Raw genomic sequence first — 10,625 nt, forward strand, 5'->3', positions numbered from 1 at the left:
CAGGGGCCAGAGGCCAGGTGTCAGGAGGCCTCAGCAAGCGGTCGTCCGTCCCACAGGACTTCAGCCAAGGGGGCTGGGGTTGGGTGTGGAGTGGGAGGTGGGGGTGGGGGTGGGGCAGAGTGGGATATGAGGTACCTGGCTGAGATGGAGGAGAGGAGAAGGGGTTGGGGATCCATAGCAGGAGGGAGGGAGGAAAGAAGAGGTGTGGAGAATGAGGGTCCTATTCCTGATGCCAGTCTGTGGTTACCCCAGCCTCCACCAGGTCAGAATCAATCTGCTGGGACGGGAGACCTGAAGGAAGCCTCAGCTCTCGCTCCCTTTCCCGCTCTGCCTTCAAAGGCCAATGAGCTTCCAGCTCTGCCTTTCACCTCCCACTGCTATGGCCAGCGACCAATGAGCTTCAAGCTCATCCGAAGGTCACTGACCAAAGTCCTGCCCCACTCGTCGCTTCCCTCCCAGTTCTCCTCTCGCTGGCTTTATTGGGCGGCCGGCCATTTAACTCCGGAAGTGAAGTAGAGCTTTGTGCTTTCCAAACCTTGTTTCCCGAACTGTTCTCTCTTTGGATGTGAAATACTGTACACGCATGCCTTTTAAACACACGTCCTTGGTATTCTGTAACTTAATTTTACAAAATTCAGCGTGTGTTTCTAAGGTCGCTCCGTATTCCTGTGTCAGGGATTCTCAGGCAGGGGTTCGTAATTCACAGTCAGATTTTGCATCTCCAGGGAACATTTGGCACTGTGTGGAGTCATTTTGGTCTTTATTCGTGTGTCTCTGTTTCTGAATTCCCTGTTCTGTTCCACAGATAAATTGGTCTATTCCTGTGCCAGTACTACACTGTGTTAATTTTTATCTCTTGGTAAGACATTTTGATCTCTGGTAGGACAAGTCTTCACACCTTATTCATCATCTCCAGGCTTATCTTTACTATTCTTCGCCTTTTGCCCTTCCTAAATTCTAAAATATAAATGTTAGGATCAGCATGACATGTTTCCTGAAAACTCATTTGCGGTAGATTTGGATTGCATTTTCATTGAATCTGTGGATCAGTTAAGAGAGAATTGGCTATCTTTATGATATCCAGCCTTCCTAGTCACCAACATGGGATGGCTGTCTATTTTTGTGGGTCTTCTTTAATGTTGGAATCTCTCAGCTTAGTATTTAGCTTTACCTTTTGTACGTTCAGATCTTGTACATCCTTTATTGCATTTATCCCAAGAACTCTGGAATGTTGTTGCTCTGGTGCTTGATATCTGGTTACAATAACATTTTCTATCTGTATCTGATTTCTAGAATTCCACTTGGCTTTTTAAAAAATATGTTGATCTCGGGGGCTTCCCTGGTGGCGCAGTGGTTGGGAGTCCGCCTGCCAGTGCACGGGACACGGGTTCGTGCCCCGGTCCGGGAGGATCCCACCTGCTCCAGAGCGGCTGGGCCCGTGGGCCATGGCTGCTGGGCCTGCGCGTCTGGAGCCAGTGCTCCGCAGCGGGAGAGGCCACAGCAGTGGGAGGCCCACGTACCGGAAAAAAAAAAAATATATATATATATATATATTTATATATTGATCTCAAAGTCAGCCACCATGCTAAACTCTGTGATATCTAATCATGTGCCTATAAGTGGTGCACAGTCTTCTGTGAATCTATGAGTAACAGAAGTAAGGTAATCAACTTACAAGTTTCTTACTGGCTGGCTAGGACATCCACTACAAGGTAAAATAGAGACTGCAAAATTGGGCATCTTTGGGTTATTCCTAATATTAAACAGAATGATGCCAACATTTCCATATTAAAATGGGCTTGCTGTGTTTCATTGTTTGCTTTAATTCTTCAATTCTTTCTCTGTTTCTCCTTCCTTTCTTTCTTTCCTTCCTTCTCTCTTTTGTTTCTTCCGTTCTCTCTCTCTTTTCTCATTCTTTCTTTCTTTCCCTTTATCAGATTAAGGAATATCCCTTGTATTTCTAGCTTAATAAGATTGTCTTAAAAATCATGAATAGATATAGGATTATACTTTTTTGGCCTCCACTGAAATGATCAAGACTCTAATCATTTAATCTGTTAACACAGTGAGGGTTATTTATAAGATTTTTTTTTTCGAAATCTTTAGTGAAGTACACATCTTAGTGAGTTTCCAAAAACTAAACATAAACATCCAGTTAGCACCTGGAGCAAACAGCAGAATATATTAGCAACACACAAACCTCTCTCATGCCCCCTTCCATCTATAGTTTTTCTAATGTTAAACCAGATTTGCTCTCCTAGGATAGATGTAACTTAGTTATGGCGTATCATCTTTTGTGTACACTGGTGGGCTCAGTTTGCTAAAGTTTTGCTTAGAATTTTTTGTGTCTTCGGTTCACGAGGAAGATTGACTTGATGTTTCATTCCTCATAGCATCTTTGCTGGTTCCAGGGTCAAGGTTTTCTAGTCTCATAGACTAAGTTGGGCAAAAGTCCCTCTTTGCTATCCTCTGGCAGTGTTCACGTAAGATTAGGATTATCTGTCTTGAAACTCTTTATTTATTTTTTAACAACTTTATTGGACTATAATTGCATTACAATGTTGTGTTAGTTTCTTCTGTATAACAAAGTGAATCAGCTATATGTATGCATATATCCCCTCCCTCTTGCATCACCCTCCCAACCTCCTATCCCACCCCTCTAGTTGGTCACAAAGCACCGAGCTAATCTCCCTGTGCCAGGCAACTGCATCCCACTAGCTATCTACTTTACACTTGGTAGTGCATATATGTCAATGCTATTCTCTCACTTCGTCCCAGCTTACCCTTCCTCCGCCCTGTATCCTCAAGTCCATTCTCTATGCCTGCGTCTTTATTCCTGTCCTGCCCCTGGGTTCATCAGAACAATTTTTTAACATCTTTATTGGAGTGTAATTGCTTTACAATGGTGTGTTAGTTTCTGCTGTATAACAAAGTGAATCAGCTATATGTACACATATATCCCCATATCCCCTCCCTCTGGCATCTCCCTCCCACCCTCCCTATCCCAGCCCTCTAGGTGGTCACAAAGCACCGAGCTAATCTCCCTGTGCTATGCAGCTGATTCCCACTTGCTATCTAGTTTACATTTGGTAGTGTATATACGTCAATGGTACTCTCTCACTTCGTCCCAGCTTACCCTTGCCCCTCCCTGGGTCCTGAAGTCCATTCTCTACGTGTGCGCCCTTATCCCCGTCCTGTCCCTAGTTCTTCACAACCATTTTTCTTTTTTTTTTAGATTCCATACATATGTGTTAGCATATGGTATTTCTTTTTCTCTTTCTGACTTACTTCACTCTGTATGACAGACTCTAGGTCCATCCACCTCACTACAAATAACTCAATTTTGTTTCTTTTTATGGCTGAGTAATATTCCATTGTATATAGGTGCCACATGTCCTTTATCCATGTATCTGTCGATGGACATTTAGGTTGCTTCCATATCCTGGCTATTGTATATAGAGCTGCGATGAACATTGTGGTACATGACACTTTCTTTTTTTTTTTTTTTTAACATCTTTAGTGGAGTATAATTGCCTTACAAGGGTGTGTTAGTTTCTGCTTTATAACAAAGTGAATCAGTCATACATATACATATGCCCCCATATCTCTTCCCTCTTGCATATCCCTCCCTCCCACCTACCCTATCCCAGACCTCTAGGTGGTCACAAAGCACCGAGCTGATCTCCCTGTGCTATGCGGCTGATTCCCACTAGCTATCTAGTTTACATTTGGTAGTGTATATATGTCAATGGTACTCTTCCACCTCGCCACAGCTTACCCTTGCCCCTCCCTGGGTCCTGAAGTCCATTCTCTACATGTGCGTCTTTATCCCCGTCCTGTCGCTAGTTCTTCAGAACCATTTTTCTTTTTTTTAGATTCCATATATATGTGTTAGCATATGGTATTTGTTTTTCTCTTTCTGACTTATTTCTTTCTGTATGACAGACTCTAGGTCCATCCACCTTAGTACAAATAACTCAACTTCGTTTCCTTCTATGGCTGAGTAATATTCCATTGTATATAGGTGCCACATGTTCTTTATCCATGTATCTGTCGATGGACATTTAGGTTGCTTCCGTGTCCTGGCTATTGTAAATAGAGCTGCAGTGAATATTGTGCTACATGTCTCTTTCTTTCTTTTTTAACATCTTTAGTGGAGTATAATTGCTTTACAAGGGTGTGTTACTTTCTGCTTCGTAACAAAGTGAATCTGTTATACATATACATATGTCCCCATATCTCTGCCCTCTTGCATCTCCCTCCCTCCCACCATCCCTATCCCGGCCCTCTACGTGGTCACAAAGCACCGAGCTGATCTCCCTGTGCTATGTGGTTGCTTCCCACTAGCAATCGGTTTTACATTTGGTAGTGTAGATATGTACATGCCACTCTCTTACTTTGTCCCAGCTTACCCTTCCCCCTCCCTGTGTCCTCAAGTTCATTTTCTAGTAGGTCTGCGTCTTTATTCCTGTCCAGCCCCTAGGTTCTTCATGACCATTTTTTTTTTAGATTCCATATATATGTGTTAGCATACGGTATTTGTTTTTCTCTTACTCACTTACTTCACTCTGTATGACAGACTCTAGGTCCATCTACCTCAGTACAAATGATTCAATTTTGTTTCTTTTTATGGCCGAGTAATATTCCATTGTATATATGTGCCACAACTTTTTTATCCATTCATCTGTTGATGGACACATACGTTGCTTCCATCTCCTGGCTATTGTAAATAGAGCTGCAATGAACATTATTGTGCATGACTCTTTTTGAATTATGGTTTTCTCAGGGTATACACCAAGTAGTGGGATTGCTGGGTCATGTGGTAGTTCTATTTTTAGTACTTTAAGGAACCTCCTTAGTGGCTGTATCAATTTACATTCCCACCAACAGTGCAAGAGGTTTGCCTTTTCTCCACACCAGCTCCAGCATTTATTGTTTGTAGATATTTTAATGATGGCCCTTCTGACTGGTGTGAGGTGATACCTCAATGTAGTTTTGATTTGCATTTCTATAATGATTAGTGATGTTGAGCATTCTTTCATGTGTTTGTTGGCAAGCTGTATATCTTCTTTGGAGAAATGTCTATTTAAGTCTTCTGCCCATTTATGGATTGGGTTGGGTTTTTTTTTTTTTTTCTCATATTGAGCTGCATGAGCTGCTTGTAAATTTTGGAGATTAATCCTTTCTCAGTTGCTTCATTTGCAGATATTTTCTCCTAATCGAAGCATTGTCTTCTCATCTGGGTTATGGCTTCCTTTGCTGTGCAAAAGCATTTAAGTTGCATTGGGTCTCATTTGTTTATATTTGTTTTTCATTTCCATTTCTCTAGGAGGTGGGTCAAAAAGGATCTCGCTGTGATTTGTGTCATAGAGTGTTCTGCCTATGTTTTCCTCTAAGAGTTTTATAGTGTCTGGCCTTACATTTAAGTGTTTAATCCATTTTCAGTTTATTTTTGTGTATGGTGTTAGGAAGTGTTCTAATTTCATTCTTTTACATGTAGCTGTCCGGTTTTCCCAGCACCACTTATTGAAGAGGCTGTCTTTTCTCCATTGTATATTCTGGCCTCCTTTATCAAAAATAAGTTGGCCGTAGGTGTGTGGGTTTCTCTCTGGGTTTTCTATCCTGTTCCTTTGATCTATATTTCTGTTTTTGTGCCAGTACCATACTGCCTTGATTACTGTAGCTCTGTAGTGTATTCTGAAATCCAGCAGCCTGATTCCTCCAGCTCCATTTTTGTTTCTCAAGATTGCTTTGGCTATTCGGGGTCTTTTGTGCTTCCATAGAAATTGTGAATTTTTTTGTTCTAGTTCTGTGAAAAATGCCATTGGTAGTTTAATAGGTTTTGCATTAAAGCTGTAGATTGCTTTGGGTAGTATAGTCATTTTCACAATGTTGATTCTTCCAATCCAAGAACATGGTATATCTCTCCATCTGTTTGTATCGTGTTTAATTACTTTCATCAGTGTCTTATAGTTTTCTGCATACAGTTCTTTTTTCTCCTCAGGTAGGTTTATTCCTACGTATTTTATTATTTTTGTTGCATTGGTAAGTGAGTGTGTTTCCTTAATTTCTTTTTCAGATTTTTCATCGTTATTGTATAGTAATGCAAGAGGTCTCTGTGCATTAATACTGTACCCTGCTGCTTCACCGAATCCATTGATTAGCTCCTCTAGTACTCTGGTAGCATCTTTAGGATTCTGTATGTATAGTATCATGTCATCTGCAAGCAGTGATAGTTTTTCTTCTTTTCCAATTTGGATTCCTTTGATTTCTTTTTCTTCTCTGATTGCCATGGCCCAAACTTCCAAAACTACGTTTAATAAGAGTGGTGAGAGTGGGCAATCTTGTCTTGCTCCTGATCTTAGAGGAAATGGTTTCAGTTTTCCACCATTGAGAACGATGCTGGCGGTGGGTTTTTCAAATATGGCCATTATTATGTTGAGGTAGGTTCCCTCTATGTCTACTTTCTGGAGAGTTTTTATCATAAATGGGTGTTGAATTTTGTCAAAAGATTTTTCTGCATGTATTGAGATCTTCATATGGTTTTTCTCCTTCAATTTGTTAACATGGTGTGTCACATTGATTTGCGTATATTGAAGAATCCTTGCATTCCTGGGTAAACCCCACTTGATCATGGTGCATGATCCTTTTAATGTGCCTTTGGATTCTGTTTGCTAGTACTTTTTTTGAGGATTTTTGCATCTATGTTCATCAGTGATATTGTCTCTACTTTTCTTTTTTTTGTGACATCTTTGTCTGGCTTTGGTATCAGGGTGATGGTGGCCTCGTAGAATGAGTTTGGGAGTGGTCCTCCCTCTGCTATAGTATGGAAGAGCTTGAGAATCATAGGTGTTAGCTCCTCTCTAAATGTTTCATAGAATGGAACTTTTAATTAAAACTTGACCATTCAACAGCTAGGATGCTTGTTTGATTTACTTAAAAAATGGTACTGTGGGTGATGTCAAACATATACCATTAGAGTTTGTATACAAACTTATAATCTCCAAGTTCATGACAGTAGATCGGTGGTCCTGGAACATGAGCTTGCATCAGAATCACCCAGAGGGTTTGCTAAAGCACAGGTTGCTGAGCTCTGCATCTGTAGTCTCAGATTAAAAATTCTGGGGTGAGACACAGAGTTTCCTTTTCTGACTAGCTCCCTGGTGATGCAGATGCTTCTGGAAGGGAACTACACTTTGAGAACCATTGTACAAGAGAGAAGAGCAAAGGAGCCCTCCAATTATCCATCACCCAACCGCAACCATCAATAACTCAGAGCCAATCTCAATTCACATATATCTTATCCCCTACCCCTCTCCCAGATTATTTTCAAGAAAGCATCAGAAATCATCTTATTTTATTGGGAACTGTTTCAACGCATAGCTCTAAAATATGAGCAATCCATTTTCCTCAACTTTTCATTTTGAAAATGCACCAGGTTGAAGAGTGAACATTCTTTTACTCAGATTCTTATTATCCCATTGCTTTCTCTCTTTTTTTCTTCTTTTTTGCTTAACCACTTAACAGTTGCAAACATTCCATCCAATTACTTCAGAATGTATCTCCTAAGTAATAGGATATTCTCCCGTCTAACCACAGTACTATTATCAGGTCGAAGGGATTTACCAATGACATGATAATATTATCGAAGTCCATGTACAGTCCATATTCAAATTTCCCCAATTGTCCCAATAATACCCTTTTGAGAATCAACAGTTCAATCAAGTATCATACATTGCTTTCAACTGTCATGTCTCTTTAGTATCCTGTGGTCCCAAACAGTCCCTCAACTTAAATCTTCCATGACAATGACATTGTCCAAGAGCCTCAGCTTGTTTGCTTGTAAAGTGTCCGCAATATGTGTTTGCTTGATATTTTCCTCTTGTTTAGATTTATGTCTTTAGGTTTAATATTCTTGGCAAGAATAAGCCGTCTGTGGCATTATATTTTGATACCATGTGGGTATCCTGTTCTCCAAAACCATTCTCAGCTCTTGGCCTTAATTTTCTTTCAGGGTTCTAGGTCCGGTTTGATTATATTACTTTGGTGGTTGAAAACATGGTGATTCTCTATTTCTAGCATTCCTTTCTGTTTTTATTAGTGGACATTTTGCTGTAAAGATGAGCATCCCAGCCTCCCAACCCCCTCCCTTATTGTTGTCGCTGCGTATTGCTGTGCTTGCAGCAACAAAAAAGATGAAAACCTGTTTATTTGTTGTGTTCAAAGAAATATGAAGAAAACAAAGTGAACAATATTAAGAGAAATGTAAGCAATTATAAGATGAATTTGACAAGAATTTCTTCTAACAGTGCAAACAGAATGACAAAATCTGTTGCCTGAAATTGGAATTAACTGTTCAGCAACAACTAAAAACAGTTTTTAACAATTATTAAGAGAACCTGAGGTTATAAATTTGGCCAGTTATAAAGTAGCTTGGATCTTGGGCGTGCGCACACACACACATGCCCTCTCTCTCACACACACATGCACTCTCTCTCTCACACACACAGACATTTTAAATGGAGATATAGTAAAAATTAAATAAATAAATAAATAAATACATTACTAATACAGTTACAGAATGTATGCTAGAGAATAGTGAAACCATATACAACATTTTACGGAAAGCACAAGATCTGCAACTAAGCCCATATAATACAGGACCTTTGCAACAATATGAAAGAGTAATTGATTCAAAACATGAAAAAAAGTTCAAATACCTTACGTTTCAAATACCTTCTCATGAGTCACGAGACATGAGACATTGGCCAATTAATACTTTAGGTTTTCTCCAAGGACTTTCCAATTTGCAGAGATATGATTGTAGCCTACAAATCTGAACTTGTGGCGTAGAGCCCAGGGAATCATTTCTATCACTTAGAAAAGAATTTGAGCAAACCACAAAAAAAAAAATTCCCCCAAAATAGTGTCTGTATGAAGGACAGCAATCCAGCGTCCGATTTTTCTCTTTTTTTTCTTTCCAATGTATGATACATGCGGAGAACATAGGTACTTAGGTTTCTAAAGTAGACTATATCATGAATATAGTTATTGAAGTCATTCAGTAAATGCAGTGCATCATTGTAGGTTTATTTTGTCAGTCTCACTAGAGGTTTGTAACTTTTACTGATCTTTTCAAAGAACCATATATTTGTTTCATTGATTGTCTCTATTGTTTTTCTGTTTTCAATTTCATTGATCACTGGACTTATCTTTAGTATCCCCTTCCTTCTGTTTGTTTTGGATTTACTTTGCTCTTCTTCTTCTAGCTTCCTGAGGTGAGAACTTAGATTACTGACTTGATACTTTTCCTTTTCCTTAATGTACGCCCTTAATGATGTAAATTTCCCTTCCAGCAACGCTTTAGCTTCATCCCACACATTTGGATATGTTTTGTAATCATTTCCATTCAGTTCAATTCACTTCTTGATGTGCTGGATCAAGTGGCCTCCTTACCACTGAGTGGTAGTGAACGTCCTGAAATCATCCCAGGAGGGATGGGGAGGGGTGCTGTCTTACTACCTAGTGGAGGTATATATAATTTCAGAAACTCCACGTGATTGGTTTCCACTGACATGTGGGGAAGGGGAAGGGTGGTCCCTGTTTCCTCCAGTACAATGTGAAATTCTTGGCTCCCCACTGGACCTTTGCTGGCTTGAGGGGTGGCCAGGCCAAAATGTGCTTTTTTTTTTTTTTTAACCCCGTACCGTTTGGCTGGTGTAGAGCAGTTACGGTCAAAACCTTTTCTGAAAACAAATACTGTATGCTAACACATATATATGGAATTAAAAAAAAAAAAATAAAGGTCAGAAGAACCTAGGGGCAAGACAGGAATAAAGATGCAGACCTACTAGAGAATGGACTTGAGGATACGGGGAGGGGGAGGGGTAAGCTGGGACAAAGTGAGAGAGTGGCATGGACATATATACACTACCAAACGTAAACTGGATAGCTAGTGGGAAGCAGCCACATAGCACAGGGAGATCAGCTCGGTGCTTTGTGACCACCTAGAGGGGTGGGATAGGGAGGTTGGGAGGGAGGGAGATGCCAGAGGGAGGAGATATGGGAACATATGTATATGTATAACTGATTCACTTTGTTATAAAGCAGAAACTACCACACCATTGTAAAGCAATTATACTCCAATAAAGATGTTAAAAAAATTAAATATAGCTTTGAGTTTAATACATCTATCTTTGATTAAAAATTATAATCACAAGAAACAAGCAGTTCTCTCTGAGTATCCATTTGAAAATACACAGAACAAACAAACATGTGGCTTGAAAAAATAGAAAATAACATTCAGAAGATTCCCAGATAAATCAGGAATAATTAAACGAACTTCATCATAGGTAAAACCCAAATTTTGTGTTGGTATGATAGTTTCCTGGGGATAGTGTTCAGTCCCTAATTTTGGATGTTTTTCCAAATTTCTAAGGTATATCTGCTTTGTTGAGTTAATATTCAGAAATATACACTTCATCTTCAAAATAAAAATGATTATGCCTGTAAAAGCTGCTAACGTGGCAATCAGGAAGTCCAGTAAATGTGGCAGATTGGTCATTTGGTAAACTCACTAATTTTAGGAGAGACGCAAATTTTGTGGTCACCCAGCATCACAAAAC

This window comes from Pseudorca crassidens, chromosome X (assembly GCF_039906515.1).
Source record: "Pseudorca crassidens isolate mPseCra1 chromosome X, mPseCra1.hap1, whole genome shotgun sequence".
Classification (NCBI taxonomy): Eukaryota; Metazoa; Chordata; class Mammalia; order Artiodactyla; family Delphinidae; genus Pseudorca; species Pseudorca crassidens.